This window comes from Saccopteryx bilineata, chromosome 1 (assembly GCF_036850765.1).
Source record: "Saccopteryx bilineata isolate mSacBil1 chromosome 1, mSacBil1_pri_phased_curated, whole genome shotgun sequence".
NCBI classification, from domain to species: Eukaryota; Metazoa; Chordata; class Mammalia; order Chiroptera; family Emballonuridae; genus Saccopteryx; species Saccopteryx bilineata.
Window position 1 is genome coordinate 267595698 of NC_089490.1, and position 8268 is coordinate 267603965.

Genomic DNA, 8268 nt, shown 5'->3' on the forward strand with positions numbered 1-8268 from the left:
GTCCACAGGCTCCAACTTGGATTTAACCATGGTCATCATTCACACCTTCGTGGCAGCAGCATCTTGGGGTGCAACCAGCAAGATGACAAACAACAAGAATGAGCACGGGGACAGCAGCTGCTGTGGGGTAAAGTCAGGTGACTGCACCTGGCCCACCGCTCTCTCTCTGCTCCTGCTCCCTCCCCCCACCCATCTCCCTCCTTTGAAAGGCTTTTGTTGTTTCATCGATGCCATGAAAGAATCACCAGAATAATTCAGTCTTAAAGGAAGGGATCTCAAAACACCTAGTTCCTTTTAAAGATAAGGAAATGGACACCCTAAGGAATAAGTCCCTTGGCCAAGCTCACCAGGTGGTTGTTGGCAGAGCAGTGACCAGAATCAAGTAGTTGAACCCACTTTCCCATGCTCTTTCCACAATACCAGACGTGTTTCAACATAACGTGTGTTAGCACAATCAACAGTATGAAACAAATTTTATATCATGACCCACGATGTGTGTGTGTGTGTGTGTGTGTGTATATAAAACAAAAGCCTCACAAAACAATACTTATCTTTACTATATGTGATATATTTTGGTATTTTTCATTGCAGTATATTCATTTAAAAATATTCTGGAGATTGCTTGCCAGCATGTGTACTAAAATTGGAACAATACAGAGAAGATTAACATGGTCCCTACACAAGTATAACATGCAAATTTCCCTCATATTTTTTGTACATTTACCAAATGTTCCTTTTCTTTCCAGGGATAATATTTATAGGTATATAGTCAAATAATTTGCATTTTTTCTAAGTAGGATCATCGACTGTCTACAAATGTAGGAGTTGGATTAAACATGGGGAGGAGGGTTGTACCTTCCAGCTCTAGCCTGTCATATGCCAAATCAAAACTGATCTTATTGTTCAATCTGTCCTTAATTCTGAAAGGCAGAATGACTTAGTAAAGAGAACACTGGGTCTAGCCCTGACTCCACAGTCTTCCATGTGTGTAGCTTTGATTGAGTTTTCTCTAGGTAGGTTCTGTTACCTCATCTACAAGATCAATTGATACAGTTCTGAGAAGTGAAAGAAATAATGCAGCCTGACCAGGCGGTAGTGCAGTGGATAGAGCATTGGACTGGGATGCAGAGGACCCGGGTTCAAAACTCTGAGGTCGCTGGCTTGAGTGTGGGGTCGCTGGATTGAGCATGGGATCATAAACATGACTTCACAGTCACTGGCTTGAGCCCAAAGGTTGCTGTCTTAAAGCCCAAGGTCACTGGCTTGAGCAAAGGGTCACTCACTCTGCTGGAGCTCCTGGTCAAGGCACATATGAGAAAGCAGTCAATGAACAACTAAAGTGCTGCAACAAAGAATTGATGCTTCTTAATCTCTCTCCTTTCCTGTCTGTTCCTGTCTGTCCCTCTTACTGTCTCTCTCTCTCTCTTTCTGTCACATACACATACAGAAAGAAAGAAAGAAAGAAAGAAAGAAAGAAAGAAAGAAAGAAAGAAAGAAAGAAAGAAAGAAAGAAAGAAAGAAAGAAAGTTCTATACATAAGACTTTTCCTGGGACAGCAATGGTCTGTATTAAATTCTCACATTTCAGAGAAATATGACGTCTTAAGATGTTTCTGAATTCTCATTTAAAAAAATCTACCTGGCCTGACCTGTGGTGGTGCAGTGGATAAAGCATCAACCTGGAACGCTGAGGTCGCCGGTTTGAAACCCTGGGCTTGCCTGGTCAAGGCACATATGGGAGTTGATGCTTCCAGCTCCTCCCCGCTTCTCTCTCTCTCTCTCTCCCTCTCTCTCTCCTCTCTAAAAAAATGAATAAATAAAAAAATTAAAAAAAAAAAAGTTAAAAAAAAAAAGAAAGAAGTTTCCTTCTGTAAAGAAAGAGACTTTAAAAAAAAAATCTACCTAATGTATTAGGAATAAATTTGGTATAATAAAGAAAAAACATACCCTGAAACTCACTCATTTTTAAGTGCTCTTGCAAGTGTTTGGAGACGATAGGCTGTCCCTAAATCTTGAGGATGTTCAGCCTCAGAAAAGTAGAAGTCATTGAGACCAAAGATGACTCCATGCTTTCAAAAGAAAAAGGTGATGAGTCACAAATTGAAAAACATATTTAAGAAAGGCTGCTACTGCCTGACCAGGCAGTAGCACAGTGGATAGAGCGTCAGACTGGGATGTGGAGGACCCAGGTTCGAGACCCCGAGGTCACTAGCTTGAGCATGGGCTCATCTGGTTTGAGCAAAGCTCACCAGCTTGGACCCAAGGTTGCTGGCTTGAGCAAGGGGTTACTCGGTATGCTAAAGGCTCACAGTCAAGGCACATATGAGAAATCAATCAATGAACAACTAAGGTGTTGCAACAAAAAACTGATGATTGATGCTTCTCATCTCTCTCCATTCCTATCTGTCCCTATCTATCCCTCTCTCTGACTCTCTCTCTCTGTCTCTGAAAAAAAAAGAAAAGAAAAGAAAGGCTGCTACTAATGAGAATGAAGAGGAAGAACTGAATACGCATATGGTAAGAAGTTCACACACACCACGTGGAAGGCTGGTGAGACAAGTGAAGTCAGAAGAATGAAAAGGAGTCCCAGGCGCACTAATAGCACTCCAGTTACTTCCAAGGAAGGCCTCTTTCTCGGCAGTTGGCATTGGTTCCAGCATGTTTCAGCTTTGGACTCACAAAGTCCAACTAATAAAATGAAATAAATTGACACAGAAATTAATTCAAAATGTCTGCAATGACGTTGCCAAGAATGACCGATCCTCGACAGCTGCGAACATCAGGCAAAGCCATTCGGAAGTTGGTTGTGACGCTACACGGGGAGATGCGTGGCTCAGGTGAAAAAAGGCATCCCTGGTACCACAAAGGTAGTGAGGGGGCTGTGTCATTGCTGCTGCTCCTGGGTGACATGGAGAAGTTGTTACAAAGATGCAGAGGAGGAGGAGGACCCTAGCATGGGCGGAGCAGGTAGAGGTGGCATTTCTATTTCCTACAATAGTGCCTTGTCTCTATCAATGAACTGTTACAGGAAGCTCAACACTGTTTCTCACCAGTAACCTCAGAGAAATCCCCTGGAAAAAAAGACTCAAAAAAAGGTTATGGGTGTCAGCTATAGGTTTTAATTGACAAAATACAGGATGGTTTATGGCTGTCACTCTGCATGCCCACAGATAACCTATTTTGTGTTTTTGAATAAAAAGACATGTGTATACTCTTTTTAAAAAAAGAAAAAGAAAAAAAGTTAACTGTGCTTACAAAATGTATTCCACAACCCATCGAATAGAGCACTGGAGAACAGCCCACCACAGGTGGGGAAGGGCAAGCCCTGGGCACAGCCCGTGTCCCCTCTTCTCGCATGTGCTCACCTCTAGCCTGCTCTCTTCTTCCCCTCGGACACCTACTTTCACTGTATCCCTCATTCTGGAGCTGTTTCGGTGCCTTCTGGAACCTCTGTTCCATGATAAGTAACCCCCCTCAACTTTAGCCTGGATGTGGGGAGTGGTCCCTTCTCTTCCTGTTCCCTTTGGAGCCTGTTTCTCTCAGCCTCATCCAGGCACTGCCTGTCCCGCTCATCCACTCCACTCTTCCCAAACTCCCAGGGGCTGCAGAGGAAAGATCTGTGTCCTCCTTACCCCTCAGAGACACCATACTCTTCCACTTTTATATAAATTTCTCCTTTTCTTCCTCTGTCACCTGGTTTTTCACCACCACCCCCCAAACTCCCACTGGCATTGTGGTAGCTTACCATCTTCTTTTCTAGCCTAGAACTTGCCATTGGCTCATACACTTGAGTGTCCACGTGCACAACACATCCGATGTCCTGGCCCTCACTCTCTTTTACCCCTCCCTTCCCCTCACAAATTGGACTTTGGAATCACCTAGCATTGTCTCAATCTGTGTCCTACTCTGGTCACTACCTCCCCTCTCAAGACCTTGTTCTCTTAAATCCATTAAACCTGACTTTCAATCACCTTGAGCCTTTCCATACCCACTCTGTCCGTTTCTTCAAGGTCCCTCGTGGTTTTGCTCTGTCCCCTTCCAGCCTAGATTCTAGGGCTCAGAACTGCAACTACTCTTTTGACGATACCGATAGTCTGTAATTTTATTTCATAATGCATATCCAACAATGAAACAAGAACAATGATTGAACCCATATCTCTGACATTTATACACTCATTCATTCATTGCATACATTTTACTCCTGGACTGACATTTTCTTCATTTTAAAACATACCACAAAAAATAGAAAAGCATAAATAACAAGATTTTAAAAGTAAGAGCCTCAGTATTCCCTGCCCACACCCAGTGGGTTATCCTACCCAGCTCTGGAGGTATGCACATCACAGTTTGGGAACCACAGCCCTAAGCCCTGTCACTCTCTCTCCCCTCTGTCACATTCCCCCTGTGAGCCCAATCCTGAACTCATCTACCAACCTCAGACCCATCTAGCCTTGAATGTCCTGTTCTCTGCCAGGTGGCTGCATTATGCTGGGGGACCAGCTGGGTCCCAGATGACCTTTCTGCACTTACCCTTTCTGCTGAAGGTCACTGGTAGCCTCACAGGATAAATTCAAGCAGACTGGCAGGAACACTTCCTTCATCTTCGTATCACCAGCACCCAGCACAGGAGCAGGCACTTGCCCATGAGCCACGAGTGTTTATTGATTGAACTGTGTACACATGTGGCAGCTCCATCCCTCTGGCTGCAAGGTTTTAAAAGCATGCAGAGCACAGAGAGAGAGTCCAGTGGGTCAAGAGGTCCCAGCGAGGTGCACACTTAGTGCTGAGGCCATGGGAGGGTCACTCGACCTCCCATCATCTTACCTGCTCACTGTGACCCAAACAGTTGGCTGAACCTTCAGATGCCAGACACTCCACAGAGCTTCCCAGCCCAAATTAGGCCGTGTGTGCCTAAGCCAGCTTAATTAAAGCCATCTCACACCTTGACTATTCCAGGGGTTGCTATGGAGGCAAGAACTATGGTCACTGCAGACAATCTACTCTTTACCCAAATGCTGGAAGCCGCTAGGCTCAGGGTTCCTCTATACCACTATCTCCTTCAGACACCCCACCCCCGAAGAAATCTTTAGCTCTCAGGGGGAAGAGACAGGCAGGGGAGTGAGCAGCCTCAGCTGATGCAACAGAGCCCAGGGGTTAAGCATCATTGCCTGGCAAGCACGCGGAGAGGTCCTTGTGACCAAATGGTCTTCGCAGGCCAGCAGGGAGCCTTTCGCACTCTCTGTCTCGGCTCCATCACCTACTCATGGCCTGGAGGAGCATCCCCAGGTAGGCAGGGTCAGTAGCAGGACATAGGACGGCTCCAGCACACCTTCTTATGGGCGAAGATGGTTCATGCACGATCCCCCTGTCTCCCGCCAGCTCCTTCACCTTCTCTTCCTCCACTGCCTAGAGCAGTATTTCATATCAGTGTCCACGGCTGAGCCCTTCATCAGACTCACTCACACGGTGATTAAAATTCAGATTCCCGGGCGGCCGACAAATTAAAAAAATCTGAAACTGGAGCCTGGGAACCTGCCTTTAAACATTGTTTTGTCCATTAAAATTTCAGAATCACAGAAAAGCAGTTATTTCTCCTCTGCCCTTCCAAAACATGTATCCGTAATCCTCAACTCTTCTCCACCCCTCTCTCTGTCCCCCTCCACCCTTCTCTCTGCCCCTCCCCACCCATCTCTCTGCTCCTCTCTACCCCTCTCTCTGCCCCTCTCTCTGTCCCTCTTTGCCCCTCTCCACCCCTCTCTCTGCCCCTCTCTCTGTCCCTCTTTGCCCCTCTCCACCCCTCTCTCTGCCCTCCCCACCCCTCTCTTCCCCCTCCACCCCTCTCTCTGCCCCTCTCCACCCCTCTCTCTGTCCCCCTCCACCCCTCTCTCTGCCCCTCCACCCCTCTCTCTGCTCCTCCACCCCTCTCTCTGCCCCTCTCCACCCCTCTCTGTCCCCCTCCACCCCTCTCTCTGCCCCTCTCCACCCCTCTCTCTGTCCCCCTCCACCCCTCTCTCTGCCCCTCCACCCCTCTCTCTGCTCTCCACCCCTCTCTCTGCCCCTCTCCACCCCTCTCTCTGTCCCCCTCCACCCCTCTCTTCCCCCTCTACCCCTCTCTCTGCCCTCCCCACCCCTCTCTTCCCCCTCCACCCCTCTCTCTGCCCCCTCCACCCCTCTCTCTACCCCTCCACCCCTCTCTCTGCCCCTCCCACCCCTCTCTGCCCCTCCACCCCTCTCTCTTCCCCCTCCACCCCTCTCTCTGCCCCTCCACCCCTCTCTCTGCCCCTCCACCCCTCTCTCTGCCCCCTCCACTGCTCAGCCATCAGAACACAGCCAGAGGGAACCCCCATGGAAGAAGGACCTGAGCAAGAGTCAGGCCTACTGCGCTGTCTCCTTCCTGTGCTGACCGCCATCTCCTTGCTACATTATTATGCTTTTCTTTCATCTATGATGTCCCCTTACAGGGTTCCTGGAGGCCCTACTTCATTTAATTTGACCTACTTGCCCAAAATGAATACTGGGCAAGCCAGGGACTTAATACACTGAAGTTAAAGTCGCCCGGAGGAAACCAAGTCTATCAGGGAGCTGAGACTTGGCCTAATGTTGATCTATTGTTAGCCAAAGCCACTACCTACCAATGGGTCTCCACTAATAGACTGGAAAAGATGGGAATCTTTACCAGTGCCAAACAAAGGTTGTAAAAATTGAAAGTGTTCGCCATCTACTTACCTCCCGGGGATGGGGTATGAATTGGAGAGGACTCTGACCACGAAGCCCTCAAAACCCAGAGAGAATTCTTCAAGCCATTCTTCCCTCACAGAGTCTCCGTGGCACTGGTCTCCGAGCAGCTCTGACAAGTGAGCTACTTTGTATGTGAACAAGTAGAGTTGTTGTTAGCTCTGCTCTGGACCGAGGATAAAAGGGAAAGGGAAGAGGGAGAAGGAGGGCATGAGAGAGAACAATGCAGAAATGCAGGAAGGACATTGGAACACTGGGAAGAAAAGGAGCCAGGTGCCCTTTCCAAGGAAAAAGTAACCAATGAGACAGTTTATGAATCCATAGCCCCAGATGACTCCAAGAAACCATAGCAATAGTCCGCCCCTCTGGGCTCACAGGATTCTGGAGGGACTAAGAATAACATGTCAAAGGGCTTTGTAAATAATAAAGTGTTGTCCATACAGAGTGTTAGCTCCTTACTTGTGACTAAGGAGCTACTGCCCCCGTCCAGCAGCCACACCCAAAGACTCGGGACACTGCGGAACAAAAGGCACAAACCCCTTCCCGGAGCCAGACGCATCTCCTCTGTCCTCTCTCCAGATTACCTAGGGACCTTAACGAGGACGAGGTGCTATTTTAGCAAGAAACTAAAAGCCAGAAAAGAGTACGCTGGCAGAACAGCCAAATACCGATTGTGACACACAGCCCCACCTGGGGTCTGAGCTCCTTTAATGTCTGTATACACATTTGTTCTGAGGCCAGCAGAACCTGAGCCACAACTTCCTGTGTTCTGCCTCATCAGCATGAAAGATTTGCTGCCATAGGCTCGTCCCGTTTCCTCTGGGACTCTCCTCCTCCTTGGAGCCTAAGACCAGAGGCTCACCCCAGCCCTTATTAATGAAGAGACTTCCTCCAGTTCTCATTTGTGACTCATACCCTTCTGCTTCCTGAGCGGGCTAATGAACAGGCCTTGCCGCCAGGTGTGCTTGCCACCAGGACCTGGCCACTAGAGGGAGCCAGAGAGTGACGAGGGCCCAACATTTCCCTGGAAAGAGCTGAAACCCCTGGCACACCCAGTCCCTCCTCCAGCCCAGAAACTGTGAGGCTTCATGGCACTTGCCCATCCACCGAAACCACCATCTCCCCTATCATCATACAGTTCGCTAGTAAACTCTTATTTTCTTCCCTATCAAGTATGGGTGGAAAACAAAACAATTAATTTAAAAAGCAGCACACAAGACCCTAAACATTATTTATGTCTCTAATTATCTCATTCTAGTGGGTATTTTAGTCCTTGTCTGGTCAGGACATTAATTATCTTCATAACTACAGCAAAAGTTAAATAATAAGCACCCAAGGCTTCAGCACTACTGTAATGTGCAAGCTTAAATGAACTTATAAATTTTATTAATGAATGCTTTCTACAACTCCATATATTATAAATCAAACAAGAAACCTATTTCTATCTTTTAAGGGTGCGGTGAAAAAGCTTTAACATTACTGAGAATAATTTTTATTAAGTTTAAAACTCCCTTTTTTTTCAGTAATGAGACTG

At 47.3% G+C, this 8268-nt stretch overlaps 1 pseudogene; it reads left to right on the forward strand.

The window, feature by feature from the left end:
* Positions 1-618: 618 nt before the first annotated feature.
* Positions 619-713, forward strand: LOC136321696 (U6 spliceosomal RNA; annotated as a pseudogene).
* The last annotated feature ends 7555 nt before the right edge of the window (positions 714-8268 follow it).